The sequence below is a fragment of the Mauremys reevesii genome, linkage group 2, assembly GCF_016161935.1.
Source record: "Mauremys reevesii isolate NIE-2019 linkage group 2, ASM1616193v1, whole genome shotgun sequence".
NCBI classification, from domain to species: domain Eukaryota; kingdom Metazoa; phylum Chordata; order Testudines; family Geoemydidae; genus Mauremys; species Mauremys reevesii.
Window position 1 is genome coordinate 95086776 of NC_052624.1, and position 18107 is coordinate 95104882.

The 18107-nt window shown below is 44.0% G+C and overlaps 1 protein-coding gene across 7 annotated transcripts in view; it reads left to right on the plus strand.

Moving 5' to 3' along the window:
- The window catches only part of BLVRA (biliverdin reductase A), a 133568-nt gene that overhangs the window by 91744 nt on the left and 23717 nt on the right, over positions 1-18107 (plus strand). The window contains exon 1 of one of the 7 annotated variants that reach the window (XM_039524702.1): positions 17538-17550. The exons of the other annotated variants lie outside the window; for them this stretch is intronic. The gene's annotated coding sequence lies outside the window, so the exon portion shown is untranslated. Of the gene's footprint in view, positions 1-17537; positions 17551-18107 lie in introns of those variants that run through there. 7 annotated transcript variants of the gene reach the window in all.

An 18107-nucleotide genomic window follows, 5' to 3' on the forward strand; every position in this document is an offset into this window, starting at 1 on the left:
TTATTCATGAAGTCTGGGAAAAAATGTTAGCCCATATTGTAAGACATGTGCCTGATACAAACAAGGAATGAGGGAGACAGCAAAATAAAGCTGAAGCAGGGGCAGAAATTTCTTTCTTGCTATTACAGGACATGCTGTAAAGGACATGGGAAATGCCTCTGAATGAGTCAGTCAGTCAGCTTTAGCAATAGAGCTGCTAACATTTAGCAGACTGCAGAGGTCGTAGTTTGTTTTAGGTAACAGAAGCTTAACTGGCAAAGACAATTGTGTCTTTAAATAATACCTTGCACTTCTATAGTGCCTTCTGATAAAGCATCTCAAAAGGCTTGAGGAAGGTTTGATTGGTTCAAACAAGATCACCTGGGCCTCTTTCTCTGTTGCTCTTTGTCTTATGTGATCATATATGCCAATATAAAATGGTGGGTGAGGTAATATCTTTTATTGGACCAACTTGTCTTGGGAGAGACAAGCTTTTGAGCCACACAGAGCTCTTCTTCAGTTTGATAGCGCTTTACATCCACTTCGCACTGAAGTAAATGGCTGCACAAGATGCAGGATGGTAGCAAATCAGTCCCTCCATCTGAGGCTCTAAGCACCTTGTACCTAATTTTAAAAGTTCAATAATTGATTAAGCATCACAACTTTTTTGAGTGCTTGCTCATGTTGATTCCATTGTAGGTGTACGTGTGCCCATGTGCGCGATCATTGGAATTTCTGTCTTAGCGGTATTGGTAGAGCCAGCTGTGTCACCCCCTTGAATGCCACGCTCATGCACAGTATATCAGGTGCTGCCAGCCCTACGCCCTCTCAGTTCCTTCTTACCGCCCATGGTGGTCAGTTAGAGCACCTTTCTTTACTTGTGGAGGACTTGCAATTTTTCTTATCTTGGACTCTGTGCCTTTAGGCTTTGTACATAGTTATCTTTAGTGATAAGTATCTGTTTATTGTAGTAGTTAGTGTTAGTAGTTAGGTCCCAGCAGGGACTTTGCCCCCAGTGGGGCATGGCCCAGTCTCTGGGATTTAAGCCCTGAGAATCCTGTAAGAGGCCTATGCCTGCTAGCGACCAACATGGCAGCTGTGTCAAGTGCCTGGGGGAAGCACACATTAAAGAGAGGTGCAGGATTGGTAAAAACTTTCGGCCTCGCACGAAAAAGGAGAGAAACATCAAGCTCAGAGCCCTCCCTATGGAGTCCGCCCTCTGCTTGACGTCCAAGCCGTCCCAGCATGAGTCTCCAAGCACCTCTGCATCGGTGCAAAGTGCACCACCGTCACCAGGGGCCCATGCAGCACCACTCTATGTCGCTGGTGCCAAAGAAGAGGTCTAAGAAGCATGGCTCCCCAACGCCAACAAAAAAGGGCCAGTCGGCAGTAAGCAAAGAGCCTGCCCCGAACTGCCTGCCTACCCCGGAGCCCCACAGTCGGCCCTCTCTGGTCAGGGCCATCAGCCCGGTGAAAGGTCCTTCTCTGACTCCTGTGAGCGGGGCTGGACCGACTCCCCTGCCAGCACCAACACCTTCCAGTGCCCAGACGTCAAAGGAGCACAGGCCTCCACCCACACAACCAGCACTACCGGTGCCGCAGGCTTCAGCTTCGGCACCCCAAGAGGGCAAGCCAGCTAATAAGGCGCCTGAGGGAGCGGTGGAGTGCCGTCAATCCCTCGAGACGATGGCGCACTCTCCACCTCCATATTGCCAGTCACCAGTGCCATCATCGAGATCGGCATGGACTTATCGTCGTTCACCGGCTCCACGGTCGTGGTGGCCATCGTGTTGATGCGGCTCACTGAGAGGGAGGTGCTGCTCCCTCTATTACCGTCGTCCCAGTGCTGATCCTGGTCACTGACACTGTGGGAATGATCTACTTCATGCCTCCGATCTCCTCGGCACCAGACCCGCTCGCCGCACAGTCGGTACCGGTCCCCTCGGGCGGGGCACTGGTCTCCGGTGTCAGTGGTTTCTAGGAAGATCCAGGCCTCAACAGCCCCTATGTGGTCTCCGGAAGGGGGCTTCTCCAGTACCAAGGGCCAGTTCGGCCCATCACCTCAACCTCAGTGGCGAGATTGGGCGTCTGAGCCGGCATTGGTGGCAGCAAGGCAGTGGCCTGATCAGTGGCAATGTTAGAACGCCTGGGGGGTCCCAGTCATGGCGATGCCCCCTTCAATACATTCGTTGGCCGCCACCACAGAACAGTGGCCACCCGGGCCTGGTGGCCGGTGGCTGAGTCTCAAGAGGCTGTGCCTATCCCCAAGCCATCCTCCCCAGCGGAGGAGGAACAGCCCCTCGTCCTCCCCCGACAATGCAATCACGGGCCCTTCTAGTGCCAGCCCATCTGATGACTTTAAGGACCACTAGGCCTTACTGGCGGGTGTCTGACAACCTGGGCCTACAAGTGGAGGAGATGGCTGAACAGGAGGACACTCTATTCAACGTCCTGTCAGCCTTGACCTCTATCCATATCTCACTACCAGTGCATGAAGGGATCCTCAAAATTGCCACAGCCATTTGGCAGACATCCTTCTCCATCCCTCCCACCTCAAAATAGGCCGAGAAAAAGGACTTTGTCCCAACCAAAAGTTTTTAATATCTTTATATCCACCCTCCCTCTGGCTCGCTGGTGGTTCCCACGGCCAGTGAGATGGAGAAGCAGGGGCACTTCAGTTCCAGCCTAAGAAATAAGGAGGCCAAGCGGCTGGACTTGTTTGGAAGAACTTCACTGCAAGTCTACAGTTTCGGCTGGGTACAGGCCCTCCTGGGCCATTATAATGCCAGTTTATGGCACACTCTCCATAAATTTAAGGAGTCCCTCCCACAAGATCAGGCCCAGAAATTCGTCACCCTGGTGCAGGGACCTCAGCGGCTTGCTGTCCCTGTGGATGGCGTGGGATGGAGTGGACTCGGCGGCCAGGTTGGTGGCGTCCACAGTGGTTATGAGGCACAGCTTCTGGCTTCAGACTGCTGGACTCTCTCAGGAGATGCAGACCTCCATTCAGGACCTTCCTTTTGGTGGGAACAAGCTGTATTTTGATCAAACGGATGCGAGGCTGCACGGGATGAATGACAATGAAGCCAACCTCCATTCACTGGGCATCCACATGCCGCAGTCAGTATGTAAGCCATTGCGGCCGCCCCCCACTGCCAAGGTCGTGGCAACCTCATTTCGGATCTGCCAGGAGAAGGGACAGGGACACTACGTTTGGTCGTCGCCGCCCTTCTTCCTCCTGTTCACCTGCATAGCGTAGCCAGGCTAAACATTTGGCAGGGCAGAAGCACTCATGTTGATAGCGCAATCAAGAGCTTTGCCCCAGTCGATTCCCTGGATCCACTGCTACCTTTCTTCAACCGCCTTTTTCCCTACCCCTCACCCTGGCTGCAGATTACGTTGGACCGTTGGGTCCTGGACATAATAGCTGGGGGCAAAGTCAAGCTGGACAGGGCGAGAGTTATCCTCGTGGCCCCTGTGTCACCCTGTCAACACTGGTTTGGCATGCTGTTGGGACTTATTGGTAGCTGTCCCTCTTCCACTGGCTCTTCGACCAGATCTGCTGTCGCAGAACCACGGCAACCTGCGGCATCCAAACCTGGCGGTGCTGCACCTGTCAGCTTGGCTGTTGCATAGCTGAACGTGGATGAAAAAGTATGTTTGGCCAGTGTTCAGCAAGGTTTGTTCGGCAGCAGGAAACCCTCGACCAGGGCAACCTACCTGGCAAAATGGAAAAGATTCAAATATTGGGCCTCAGAACATTAGGGCCAAGCAGGCTTTGCTGCAGGTTATCCTGGACTACTTGCTGCATTTTAAGCTTCAAGGGTTGTCCCTTTCTTCGGTCAAGGTCCACCTGGTGGCCATCTCGATGTTACATCCCCCATCCAGGGTAGGTCCCTTTTCGCCCACCCCATGACCGCAGTTCTTGAAAGGGCTGAAACGCCTATACCCACACGTCCGGGAATCAATCCCACCCTGGGAGCTGAATCTTGTGCTATCTAGGCTCATGGGTCCTCCCTTCGAACCCTTGGCTTCCTGCTCCCTCTTACTCCTCTCCTGGAAGGTTTCTTTCTTGGTCGCTATGACATCAGCCTATTGGGTGTCGGAGTTCAGGGCACTCACTTCGGAACTGCCCTACATGGTCTTCTTCAAGGGCAGAGTTCAGCTGTGCCCACACATGGCATTTTTGCCCAAAGTTGTGACCCAATTTCATACTGCCCAGGATATATTTCTACCTGTCCTCTGTCCCAAGCATCATGCTTTCTACATAGATGGACCGAAGCAGTTCCGTAAGTCGACGCAGCTGTTCATGGCGGTGGCAGATAGAATGAGAGGTCACTCAGTGTCCACTCAGAGAATCTCATCCTGGATCACGGCCTACATCCGCTACTGCTATGAGCTGGCTAAGATTCCCCCGCCAGCAATCGTGATGGCTCACTTGACTAGGGCACAGGCGTCATTGGCAGCCTTCCTGGCACAGGTGCCGATACAAGAGATCTGTTGGGCCGCGACCTGGTTGTTCATCCATATGTTCGCATCACATTATGCACTGACCCAGTAAGTTTGAGAAGATGCTGGCTTTGGCAGAGTACTGCTACAATCTGTGAGGTTGTGAACTCTGAGCCCGTCTCCAAGGAGCTTGTGAGTCACCTACAATGGAATCGACATAAGCAAGCACTCGAAAAAGAAAAAAGTTACCCAACTTTTTGTAACAGTTATTCTTCTAGATGTGTTGCTCATGTTCATTCCATTACCTGCCCCTCTGTCAGAGTTGTCGGCAAGAAGGAACTGAGAGGGCGTAGGGCAGGGGTGAAAGTAACTTAAGGGACTTACTGGTACGCAGGGCTGGGGTCCTGAGCAAGGGAGGGGGCTCAACTGGAAGGAGCGGGGCCTTTAAATCGCCGGGCCCTCTAAATCGCCACCAGAGCCCAATGGTAGCAATAGTTGTGGCCGCAGCTGAGAGCCCGGGGGCTCTGGCAGTGATTTAAAGGGCCAGGGGCTCTGGCTGCTGCTGGGAGCCGAGGATCCTTTTAAATTGCTAGCCTGGGGAAGCTGCCCCCTGCCAGTATGGTCAGCTGTTTACCAGCTCTTGCCAGTATGCCGTACCGGACCAGACCGGTTTACTTTCACCTCTGATATACCAGTACATAAGCGCGACACTGAAGGGGGCAACACAGCCAACCCTATCAATACCGCTAAGGCAAAAATCTTCAGAGACTGTGCATGTGGGCATGCACACACCTACAATGGTGGACATGAACAACACATCTCGAAGAACAACAGTTACAAAAAGCTAAGTAACCATTTTTTCTTGTACTTCTCCTGCTGTGTTAGCTATAGCAGTGGTTCTCAACCATCAGAGGGGTAGCCGTGTTAGTCTGGTTCTGTAGAAGCAGCAAAGAATCCTGTGGCACCTTATAGACTAACAGACGTTTTGCAGCATGAGCTTTCGTGGGTGAATACCCACTTCTTCGGATGCAAGGGGTACGCAGAGATCTTCCAGGGGGTACGTCAGTTCATCTAGGTATTTGCCTAGTTTTACAACAGGCTACATTAAAAGCACTAGTGAAGTCAGTACAAACTAACATTTCATACAGACAATGACTGGTATATACTGCTCTATATCCTATAAACCAAAATGTAAGTACAATATTTATATCCCAGTTGATTTATTTCATAATTATATGGTAAAATGAGAAAGTAAACAATTTTTCAGTGATAGTGTCCTGTGACACTTGTATTTTTATGTCTGATTTTGTAAGCAAGTCGTTTTCAAGTGAAGTGTAAGTTGGGAGTATGCAAGACAAGTGAGACTCCTGAAAGGGGGCCAGTAATCTGGAAAAGTTGAGAGCCACTGAGCTATAGTATCTCCATTTTAGACATCGAGAAACAGAGCCCCACGGACTGAGTAATTTGCCTGAGGTCATACACTAGCTAAGTGTCAGAGCTGAAAATAGCACTTGGCACACCTGACTCCCAGTCCCCTGCTCAAACCACTAGAAAGTGTGTCTTTGCCACCCAGGGAGTGACCAGTTCTCCACAGTGCAGTGCGCCCTCTCTGAGATGGTTTCATAGGAGTCAGCGGGAGCTGAAGGTACTTCAGTGCAATCCCCCAGAGATCTCAGGAGGAATTGCTAGCCAGGGACTTGATCCTGTGAAGTGCAGAGCGACACCTGTGTGGTCCTGTGTGCCTTTGACACCAGGCTTGTGCAGTTAAATCAGTAACGACAGGCGTCCAGTGTGTTTTCCAGCAGAAACATGCGCTGCTGCTGTCCAGCTACAGCAAGGCCCAGTTAATATAAAATATACTTAGTATTGTGTATGACACATGCCCCAAAGCCACATTTTGATTGCTTGTAATTCAGCGTTAGTCAAGTGACTTGCTTCCTGAGTGACCTGCCAAGTTTCAAATTCTAAAATGTGGCCATTTTGGAGTTACCTCGTTACATGCAAATGGGAGGAACAAATTTTAAAACCAGGAGAGGCAGAGTATTTTCCACACGTCTCTAACTTAAAAACAGCCCAACTGATGGCTCAAATTTTCCTTAAGGAAAAGGCCACGTGTGAATTTTCAGTCTGAAAGGAATTTTATATTTTAAAGCAACTTACAAGCAACTGGACATAGAAGTTGACTGGTTTGGTGGTCTTAAATTTAACTCTATTGACAACAGGGGCTATACTCTAATTCTGACATAAATCATATTGCACTCATGTAGATACTTAGTATAAGCATAAAACTGCCAATCTGAATATTCTGGAAAAACTAAAGGGTAATGTTGAATACATTATTTGTTATAAATGACAGTGAAATGCCTATTTAAGTAAAGATTATACCTCGCTATTCTAAATACTAGAAGGATTCAGTGTAATTTGATGTTACAAAAAAACCAAAATAATTAGTAGTAAAATTGCTGCTGAGAAGCCTATATGCAAGCCGTTTAGTTAGTTTGGAGCCCTATCCAATTACGCCATGTTTGGGATGATGATAATATGTAGTGTTTTTCATCAGTAGATCTCAAAGCGCTTTAAAACGAGGTGAGTACCTTTGTTCCCATTTTAGAGATGGGGTAACGGAGGCACTGAGAGATGAAGCGACTTGCCAAATGTCACCCAGTGGACCAGTGGCAGAGTCAAGATTAGAACTCAGGCCTTGAGTCCCAGTCTAGTCCTTCATCCATTAGGCAACACTGCCCCTCTGATTATGATAACTGCTGGATGATCCAGTCTTCATTCTTGCTCTCTCCCCTCTCCTATAAAACACATAGCTATGATTTCAGCTTGGGAATATGTATCTGAGAGATAAAAAGACTTCCTTTAAAAAGTGGAAGTCAAATCCCAGTGAGGCAAATAGAAAGGAGCACAAACACTGCCAACTTAAGTGCAAGAGTGTAATAAGAAAAAGGTAATAACAAAATGTTTTAAAGATGATAAAGTCATTGCGGAGAAACTAAATGGATTCTTTGCTTCAGTCTTCACGGCTGAGGATGTTAGGGAGATTCCCAAACCTGAGCTGGCTTTTGTAGGTGACAAATCTGAGGAACTGTCACAGATTGAAGTGTCACTAGAGGAGGTTTTGGAATTAATTGATAAACTCAACATTAACAAGTCACAAGAGTTCTGAAAGAACTCAAATGTGACTATTAACCAAGGTTTGTAACCTGTCCTTTAAATAATGACTGGAAGTTAGCTAATGTAATGCCAATATTTAAAAAGGGCTCTAGGGGTGATCGTAAGTCTAACCAAATTAGTTGAAACAATAGTAAAGAATAAAATTGTCAGACACATAGAAAAACATAAACTCTTGAGCAATAGTCAACATGGTTTCTGTAAAGGGAAATCGTGTCTTACTAATCTATTAGAGTTCTTTGAAGAGGTCAACAAACATGTGGACAAGGGGGATCCGGTGGACATAGTGTACTTAGATTTCCAGAAAGCCTTTGACAAGGTCCCTCAAGGTCCTTTCATGGATTGAGAACTGGTTAAAGGACAGGGAACAAAGGGTAGGAATTAATGGTAAATTCTCAGAATGGAGAGGTCAGTCCTAGGACCAATCCTATTCAATTTATTCATAAATGATCTGTAAACAGTGAGGTGGCAAAGTTTGCAGATGACACTAAACTACTCAAGATAGTTAAGACCAAAGCAGATTGTGAAGAACTTCAAAAAGATCTCACAAAACTAAGTGATTGGGCAACAAAATGGCAAATGAAATTTAATGTGGATAAATGTAAAGTAATGCACATTGGAAAAAATAACCCCAACTATACATACAACATGATGGGGGCTAATTTAGCGATCTTGGAGTTATCGTGGATAGTTCTCTGAAGATGTCAGTGTGCAGAGGCGGTCAAAAAGCAAACAGGATGTTAGGAATAATTAAAAGGGGATAGAGAATAAGACTGAGAATATATTATTGCCCTTATATAAATCCATGGTCCGCCCCCATCTCGAATACTGTGGACAGAGGTGGTCTCCTCACCTCAACAAAGATATTCTAGCACTAGAAAAGGTTCAGAAAAGAGCAACTAAAATGATTAGGGGTTTAGAGAGGGTCCCATATGAGGAAAGATTAAAGAGGCTAGGACTCTTCAGTTTGGAAAAGAGGAGACTAAGGGGGGACATGATAGAGGTATATAAAATCATGAGTGATGTTGAGAAAGTGGATAAGGAAAAGTTATTTACTTATTCCCATAATACAAGAACTAGGGGTCACCAAATGAAATTAATAGGCAGCAGGTTTAAAACAAATAAAAGGAAGTTCTTCTTCAACAGTCAACTTGTGGAACTCCTTACCTGAGGAGGTTGTGAAGGCTAGGACTATAACAATGTTTAAACTGGATAAATTCATGGTGGCTAAGTCCATAAATGGCTATTAGCCAGGATGGGTAAGAATGGTGTCCCTAGCCTCTGTTCGTCAGAGGATGGAGATGGATGGCAGGAGAGAGATCACTTGATCATTGCCTGTTAGGTTCACTCCCTCAGGGGCACCTGGCATTGGCCACTGTCGGTAGACAGATACTGGGCTAGATGGACCTTTGGTCTGACCCGGTACGGCCTTTCTTATGTTCTTATGTTCTTATGAACAGAAACTGTTAAGGATCAAAATTTCTGCTCCCTTCGTGCAACCTCCCACCTTAGAGGAGGACTGGCAGGCAGTATGCAACATCCATAAAGGAGTGCGACATTGGGTATGCTCCGCTGGAAGCAGTGTGTCTATATAACCTCAGCACACTCCTGTGCCGAAGAGACACAACTGAGCCCTTACATAAATCTTAATGTCACCTGCTGCTTTTACAGGGATTAGAAAAAGGCCAGACATGATCCCTGTCCTGAAGAGTTTGGAATCTGAATGAAACAAAGAGAATAGGAACATGAACAAAGGAAAGTCCATGGCGAACAAAACATTCACTTCCGCATGCTTCTAAAGGTCATACCTGCAGGTTTGGAATTGAGGTTCATTGACCGGTAGATTGGTTGCTGCCCATGCTGTCCCATTCCTATGGTAGAGGACTTCATTCTGCTGGACTTACAACCTGGCATGTTTCACTAGCATTAAATTAACTCCTCCCCCTCCCCAGCCCCCAGAAGTAGGGCTGATAGACCTCTCCAGAAAGTCTGATCTATAAGCATAACTATCTCTAAAAGGATTAGGAGGAAAGTAGCTCTTTAACCGTTTTTAAAGCACCCTACACAAAACAACGTGAATGGAAAGCTGGCTCCACAGGGTTAATCAAATGATACTTGGAATAGAGGCATGGACTTTGACTGCAAGTGGGAATACAAGCTGGCAAAAAAAGAACCATAATGTGAAGCCCAGCTACTTGTGAATATGTACAGACAGAGAGAACGAGAAAGGATAGGAGAAGAGAAAAGTGGTGAATGGGATCCTTTAAGGGGAAGAAGAAATGCTAGGAAGTTCTGCTTCCTTGCTGTCTCCATCTAATTCTAAGCAAAGTAAGTGAATATGAATGGAGTGCTTTAGAGATCATCACATATATTAACCAATTACATAATTTGAACCACTGTGGTTCTGCTACATATGTTATCTATAGAAGCTTGACCGTGTGTGAGAGGGCTGAGGCTACATCTTAAGATATCTAAGGCAGGATTCTGTAAAACAGCAATGACCTAGTAGTACCCTCATGCAGTGCATATAATTACAGCACAGTATTATAATGTCTCATTTGTGTCTCCCATTGCTAGCAAGTCTAATAAGTAAAAATAATTATATACTTATGAAACCTGTTTTGTAGATGCCAGTATCAGGGCTGGCCTCATGCCTAGCTGCAATATGCATGACTTAAATAACACAATACAATTTATGTTTTCAGAATGTGCTTTCAATCCAATATCCCAAATGCTCTGTAGAGAGAGTTTGTCATAAGCTAATGAGAGGAAAGATTTTAAATTGAGATTTTAAAAATGGTGCTTCAGGGGGCAAGGCTGGATAAACCACTGAATATATGGGGTATTCAGAATTTTTTTAGCTATTAGCTAAATAGTCACAGGATTGCAGCACTCTCAGCCAGTACAACCTCTTTCTTTTTACTGAACTTACAGTCCTCATTTGTCCAGTTACAGGAATGTTGTAGTTAAAAATGGAAAAGACCTTTGAAAGAGAATGAAGTACCTCACCTTGCAAGGGCAGAGCTATAGAGTATCTTTAGGCTACATTTCCTAAGCTGGCTGCCTTTTAATAGCACCAGCAAAATGTATGCACTCAATATTGTGCATGGAAAACACACCCTTGTGCCAGTCAGAGAACATTTGTACATGCAACCAGGTAATTGTGCAAATAAGGGCTTCTTTGGGCATTACAGTTACCTGGTGTTGCATATAGAAAATGTCCATTTTCACATACAAATATGAGTCTTGTGCTCACAATGGATGTGCCCGCAATTTGCGTGGCTGCAGTCTAATAAAAAATGTGGTTCATAAGATGCCAGACCTTAAGCAAAAGTATACTAGACAATTAGTACAGAACAGTCTATTTTATAGTACAGGAGAGATCTGTTATTTTAGGGAAGAAAAATAAGTAGCATGAACATATAGCATAAGATATCAGAATTATTTTACCTAATCTGTCCCAGGATGTAGGAGATAGTTATCAGAATATTAATATTGTTTTAAATAAGTCAATAGGAACAGCGAAGAAAGTGGTTTGTGAATTGCAATATGTTCTCTTTTTAACTTTGTTTTTATTCATGTTCTTAATTTTGATAGTTGTGGGAATAATTTGAGCCAATGTAGAACTTCTGTTTCACTCTCTACAGGACTAAACTTGATGGATAATTATTATAACTGTTCCTTTTGGTGCAATTTTGTAGTTCAGCCTATAGCATAGGCTGCTGATGAGGATAAGCATGGCAGTCTGCAGGGGAGCATATAGCTGTACAGTGGAATCATTTTTCTTTTTCATCTTTTACGCTTTCAAAATAGAGTCAATCTAGCCCCTAAACTCAAAATTTCGTGCTCAAATTCTGGGGTGCTCCAAAATTCTGATTTATCCATGCAAATAAGAAAACTAGATTATCTGGCTACTAGATTTGCATGCAAAACTGCAGTTTCCTTGCTCAAGTCTAAATGTTTTAAGGAGCTCAGACTTTACCCAGGCAAATTCAGAGGTTCCTTTTGAAAACTTGTCCTGTTTATATATATATATATATATATATATATATATATATATATATATATATATATATATATATATATATATATATATAATAGCACTTTCTAAAAATAGCATGTGGATATAATGTGGAGTGATGTACGGAAAGGAATGTACTTTTTAAGTATCTTTGTAATCCATGTATAAAATATTTAATTCACTCTATTATTTATATGGCTTCTAAAGGCGCCCTCTTGTGGCTGATTTAACATGTGAAAATGTCTTTAGTTTCTGAAGGTAGCCTAATAGATAAAGGAGTGATGTACCAGAATGAACAAACTGACTTGTATCATTGAATTGTAATCTAACTAGACTTCTACCAAGACGTAAGACATGGTAGCTGACCTAAAGCTTAAAGCTTTATGTAGGCCAACAATGTGAAAACTACATGGGGCTCTAAAATTGAGAGGGATTTGAATAACCCCTATTGTTAGAGTTTTCCTTTTCCCTTTCCTTTCCCCCCCCCCCCACCTTCTCTTTGGCAATTGCCAGTGTTAGTAGTTCTATGAAAGTTGATGAAGACAAAGATTGTCCATCGCTCATTCTAGGTGTCCTGGGGTAGTGGTGGACTTAACTACCTAGTCATTCAAACAAGATACACAAGCTTTATTCTGTGTATACAGGTTCCCTTAATGACAACACTGACATATAAAACTTCACCTGACCCATTTCACCTTAACTCTGAGCCATAACATAAAACAAACTCATTCCCCTACAAATAATTTATATTGGAGTCGTGAGAATGTTTTCACAGAAAACAATTTTAAATTTGATTTTTTTAAATGGAAAAAAAAATCAGATTTCTGACTAACTGCAATCTATTCAAGTACCTTGTCTACTATGCCAAGTATATGGGCCAGGTCCTCAACTGGAGTAAGTTGGCATTGTTCTGTTGACTTCAATAGAACTACGTTGATTTACACCAGTGGAGAATCTGGCCCTTTGTTAGTATGTTTAAGGGGACTCTTCAGCTCTTGGCAGTAAAGTGTTTTGTTCTTTCTTTTGGGGGATTCTCGAAGTAGATCAGTCTGTCACAGAGCTGGGATCCTATGACCTTAAGTGCACCAGAAGACAACAGATATTATCTATCAGATGAGTCAGCTAAGGGCTTTATTTCTTAGTGGAACACATACATGTATGAGTAATCTCACTGATATCAATGTGATTACTTGTGCTTAAAGTTAACCCTCTGTGTATATACATGATCAGGGCTCACGATTAGTTTAACTGAAAGACGACAAAAAATGTTTTCTCTGTTTCTTCAGTTTCTTTATTTTGTGCATTTTAATGTACTAATTGAATAGTTTATCTGAATGTGAAAACTTTGCTGTAGTCAGTTTTCCCTGATGATTGTATGGGATTTTCTACAACAAAAGGGAAGACAAACATTTTTAAAATAATATCTGGCTCTTGTATAGGGCTTTTCAGTAAATTTCACAGTGCTTTACAACGAAGCTCCATATCAGTTGGGGATACTGAGGCACAGAGAGGCAAAGTAACTTGTCCAAAGTCACCCAACAGGCCAGTGGTAGAGCCAGGAATAGAACCCTGGTGTCCTCAGTCCCAATCCAGTGATCTATCCTGTAGGCCACATTGCCTCCCTAAAAAGGAAATCTGGGGTAAACCCCCCAAAATTGGCAGAGGCACTCAGGTGCAGCTGTACTATCTGAAACTGTTTTTAACACATAATATTTTAAAATGACCATTATTATTTTTATTACAGTAGTGGCTGGTTTTTCAGCAGGTCAGTTGCAGAACTTTGGACAACGCCTAGGGCAGTGACCTATCTCTAGAGACCTGCGTGGATACAAAATGTGTATCTGCATCTGATCTGCAAATGTGGTCAGCAGATATCTGCAGATTTGAAGGGCTTTACCTATCTCATTGGTTCCCAAGCCTTTTACTAAGGTGACCCACCAACTGCATTTTGTCTCTTTTTAGTGGCCCACCCGGGGTCCAAATTGGGTGGGGAGGTGTGTTCATAGGCCAGTGTCCTTCGCCACTGCTGCCTCCTCTTTGCCCTGCCGAGGGTGCATTGACAACGTGCAGTAGTACCTTTTGACTCAGGACTACACCCCTAGTACCGTGCAGAAGGAAGGCCGGGGGTAGGGAGTTAGAGAGTGAGCCTGCCCCACACTCAACCCATAATGGCAGCTGCTGTCGGTTGGGGTTGGCCTGGCTCCCCATTCTGGGAGTTATAGCCTGGCAAATGGGATCACAATGCCACTCACTCAGGTTTGGCCTGGCCACCCCTCCATCATGACAGCAGGGCAGCCGGGACAAATCTGAGTAGCATTGCGACTTTGCGCATGGCATTGCAGCGCTAGGTTGCAACATCCAGAGCAGATAGCTGGGCCCAGCCCCAAAGGATAGGAACCGCCACTGTGAGGTGAGTGCAGGGTGGGCTTGCTCTTTAATCCTGCCCCTACGCCCTGCTGGGGCCTCTTCGCCACACTGGGCCTATAACCCATCTAGTACTTTACTACCACCCACTGGTGGAATGGGACCCACCGTTTGGGAAACACTGTCCTATCCACTAGTCCTCTCATGATTTTGACAAGATGCTAAGGTGACAATTTTCCTTTGTATAACATTGTCCAAAAAATGTGTGTGCAGATGCATAGTGCTTCAGTTTCTTGAGGAAAGTAGGAAGGCTATTTGTTTGAAAGTTGCATTAACAATAAGTCAGCAATAAGTGGGAAACAGGAGGTACTTAATTGGAGTCTAAATTATTACATGTTCAGTTACATGAACATGGATGTCTTATACATGTAGATCTCAGAATCTTAAACTCCAGTAGTCTTATTGTTCAGTAGAGAAGAGAGGAGACGTGCCCAGTACATGGATCTAGCAGAGGGTATCAGTCCACGCTGGATTTTACAGTAACATATTTAGAATTTATTCTTCTTGAATTTTGTGGTTCAGACACGAGTCATACAAACTTAGCAGTTTCCTTGTAGTCACAGGAATGGCTGGAGCCTCTGAAAGTTTCTGAATCATTACTGATAACAGAAGTATTGGAGCATAAGCTTTCGTGGGTGAACACCCATTTCGTCAGACACATGGCGTTTTTGTCACTTTTTACAGATCCAGATTGACATGGCTACCCCCTGATACTTGAATCATTACTGTAAATCCTATGACATCAGACTCCCCATAGTACCTGTGAGTTTGGCCAGGAGAAAGAGATTCTATAAGCAGACCCTCTCATGAGTATCCTCTTCCCTTCCCTCAGCCTCTAGTTCATGTCTGTTTCTGCCACAATGTTAATAGGAGTTCTGTGTGTATATTGAAGGGACACTGACATATATGGGTGAAATTTATGTAAACCTGCCCTCTGCCACCCCCCCCACACACTTTGTATTGGGCAGTAAGTGGGTTGGACTCATCCTCTGACAACCCATGAGAAGGCCACGGAGCTTCAGCACAACTTCTCTGTGTGTGCTGCTTCAGCGTATGGGCTGGAATAGCAGCTGCAGCCCCTCGTGGTACTTGCAAGGGTGTTAGGGCCTGCTCCCTGTAATCTTCCAGCACTCTGTGGGCCACCGGTTTGGGAACTGATGGATTCTGGTAGTTCATTCCACTGCTGAGCCCCCTCAACAAAGTGTCTTATTTCGGGATCTCTCACACCTTGCTCTCTGGTTTATCTGAGTTGTCCCAGAGGAACTCAGCTGTCTCAATGTATCATGGATGAAGATGTGGTCATTGATGTAGCGGGTCCTGCCCTGTTGTTTAGCTTTGAAAATCAGGATATGAATAGAGAGCCCATGGAGGAATCAAAACACAAAGGTAATGTGCCCACAGTGGCCAAGCCTATTAGAGAGGTGGGATTCTGCATTCTGTAGGATCCAGAGGCTCTCCATTGCTACCATCTTCAATGCTAGACAGTAAATTTCATTTGCCTACACTGAAAGTGACAAATGCATGAAACTCTAGAACTTGGTCTTTTTTTATTTTGAGAGGTGAAAGATAGCATTTCTTGTCACTGTCTCCACCTGCCTGTTACTCCTTGGTCCAGCCGCAAGCAGAGACCTCACACCACTTTGACAAATGGTGGAGCGTGTCTTTGGTGGAATTAGCATCTCAGCTAATTCTTCTTTGGACTGGCATTGCTTTAGTCCTGCTTGGGTTTAGTTTGATCATTCTGACCTTCAGGCAGGTACTGCTCTATGCAATAGCATTGGTTGATTCTGAAGAGAGGTGCAATTGGTGTATTGCTGGCACCATAGCCGGTGGTGTCTTGCCATCTCTCAAATGCTTGGGGTGCTTATCTACTCTAACTAGAAAGTGTTTGAAGTTGATCCATCACAACATCTCTCCACACACAAATGCAAAATGTGTTTGCAAAAATGGATATAGGTCTTGCACATTTAGGAGAAATGTCTCCTATATGTTTGTTGTTGTTGACTCAACCTGGCTTTGCTTCCATATTATGTGAATGCAGGAAGTGTGTATAAATCAGTTATAAGCAGCCTCTTAGTTAAAGGATGCTGATGTGAAGCTATTGTAAGCAGGGTTGTCTGTCTTCCAGCCAGAATTTATATAAGGCATTTTATTATGCAAAGTACTTCATGGAAGCTTAAAATTACGTTATAAAACTAGTTGAAAAGAGAGATTTTTTGTTAATATACAAATAGATCTATTTGTTAATTTCCTTCTCCTTTCACCCTAGTCAAGGCCTAGTTCTTCCCTTGGATGGCTGTGTGGGCCCTGATTAACTTCCACATAAGTGGTTGTATATCCCAGAGCAGAATTTGGCCCTCTAACTATAAACTTTAGAATCCAGCCATCTAGTGCAAGGCTTCTGCTATTCAATCTTATAACGGGTGGAACATTCATTTAGTCAGCTTCTTGGATTAGGGCAGCATCTCTCATTGCTTTATATTAGTTTTTGAACATTTTCCGCATATGTCTGGACACAGTGATGGTGGAATGGACCTTCATTCTGTATTGAGAATCTAAACTGTCTCAATAGAGAATTGAGGGTATAAGTGGTGGTATGGAAAGAGGGGTTCCAGAGATATGTATTTTTAAGATTGTTTTCCACCCATAAGATCTGCCTAAAATATGAATATTGGAGACAGCTGATGTTTATAATGAGTCATGCTTATTATTCCAAGCATTTAGGCACCTCTTACCATAGTATTACATGTCTTATGATGAGACACTCAAAATCTTAATAATACAGACTGCTGCCTGCAATTTTGCCAGTCAGTTAGAAGACTAGGGTTTAATCAGTTTGGAAGGCCTGGGCAAAGAGGTATATCCATAAACTTTAAACTATTTGCATGTATGTTGTGTAAATAGTCATTAATAGCCAGGAAGGAATAATTTGCTCTGTTTTAAAGGCCATTGTTACAGAACTATCTGTTGACAAACCCGTGCAAGAGCAGTAGTGTGGACTCCAAAGTGTCAAAGCACTCCTATGACAGCTTACAGAAAGGCACATAGTAGAATTGAAGTTTCATGACCTATGAACCGAGTAGATAAAAACATAAATACTCTTGCTGGAAGGATGTATTGTAATACTACTATATTTCTGAGAATTCAGAAGGATAACACACAAGGACCACAAAACAAAGAATAAAAAACAGCTGCGCACGCACACAAACCCCCTTAGGGAAAACATACAAGGGTGTTTCAACAAATGAAAGTTGAAAACCCTTTCGGTGGTCTGGAGAGAAGTTCTGCGTGACTTTTTTATTTTGTGTTTCGTTAACGTATTAAATGTACATTGTGGGGGTGGGCCAGGTGTAAATTAATTTCCTGATTATCTCTTGCTTCCAGAAGTGTTTAGCCATATCGCTAGGGCACGGCAATGGTGGAGCAAGAAACAGATTCTTCACAATGCATGTTACTGTTCAAACAAATTTTTTGGCATCATCTTTCATTCTGCTTTTTATGTAAGTTTAATCTTCGGTTTACTTAAGATTGCTGAGAGCTCTGTACCCCTTATTCAGCAAAGTATTGAGCACATGCCTAACTTGAAGCACATGAATAGTTCCCTATGGGGCTAGTCAGTGGACTTCACTGGGATATTCATGCTTAAATACCTTGCTGCATTGAGGCCTATAAGCAGACCTGCTCTTTTTAAAAAACAAAACAAAAAATTACAAATGCTGTATGGTGGTCCTATATAGTAATAAAAAATGACTACTAGTCAGTTCTGCTTCTGCTTTATCTGCTCCAATTAGATTAGAAGCAGCATTTTTACTACAACTATTGCATAATATTCCATTGTTTCACTGGATTCCTACGATTTACTACAGAGAGAACTGCATTTGATCCCTCTCTGAGGGGAAACTGTAAATGCTGTATTGGAAACTTTGCAGAATTGGATCCGCCTGACTGCCAGGTTCCTAAGAGAAACACAGAGGATTCAGGAATAAATTGAAGTGAGTCATTCTCTTACAGGCACCAGCTGGAAAAGGGTAAATTCCGACACTCAAAAGTTCTGGGC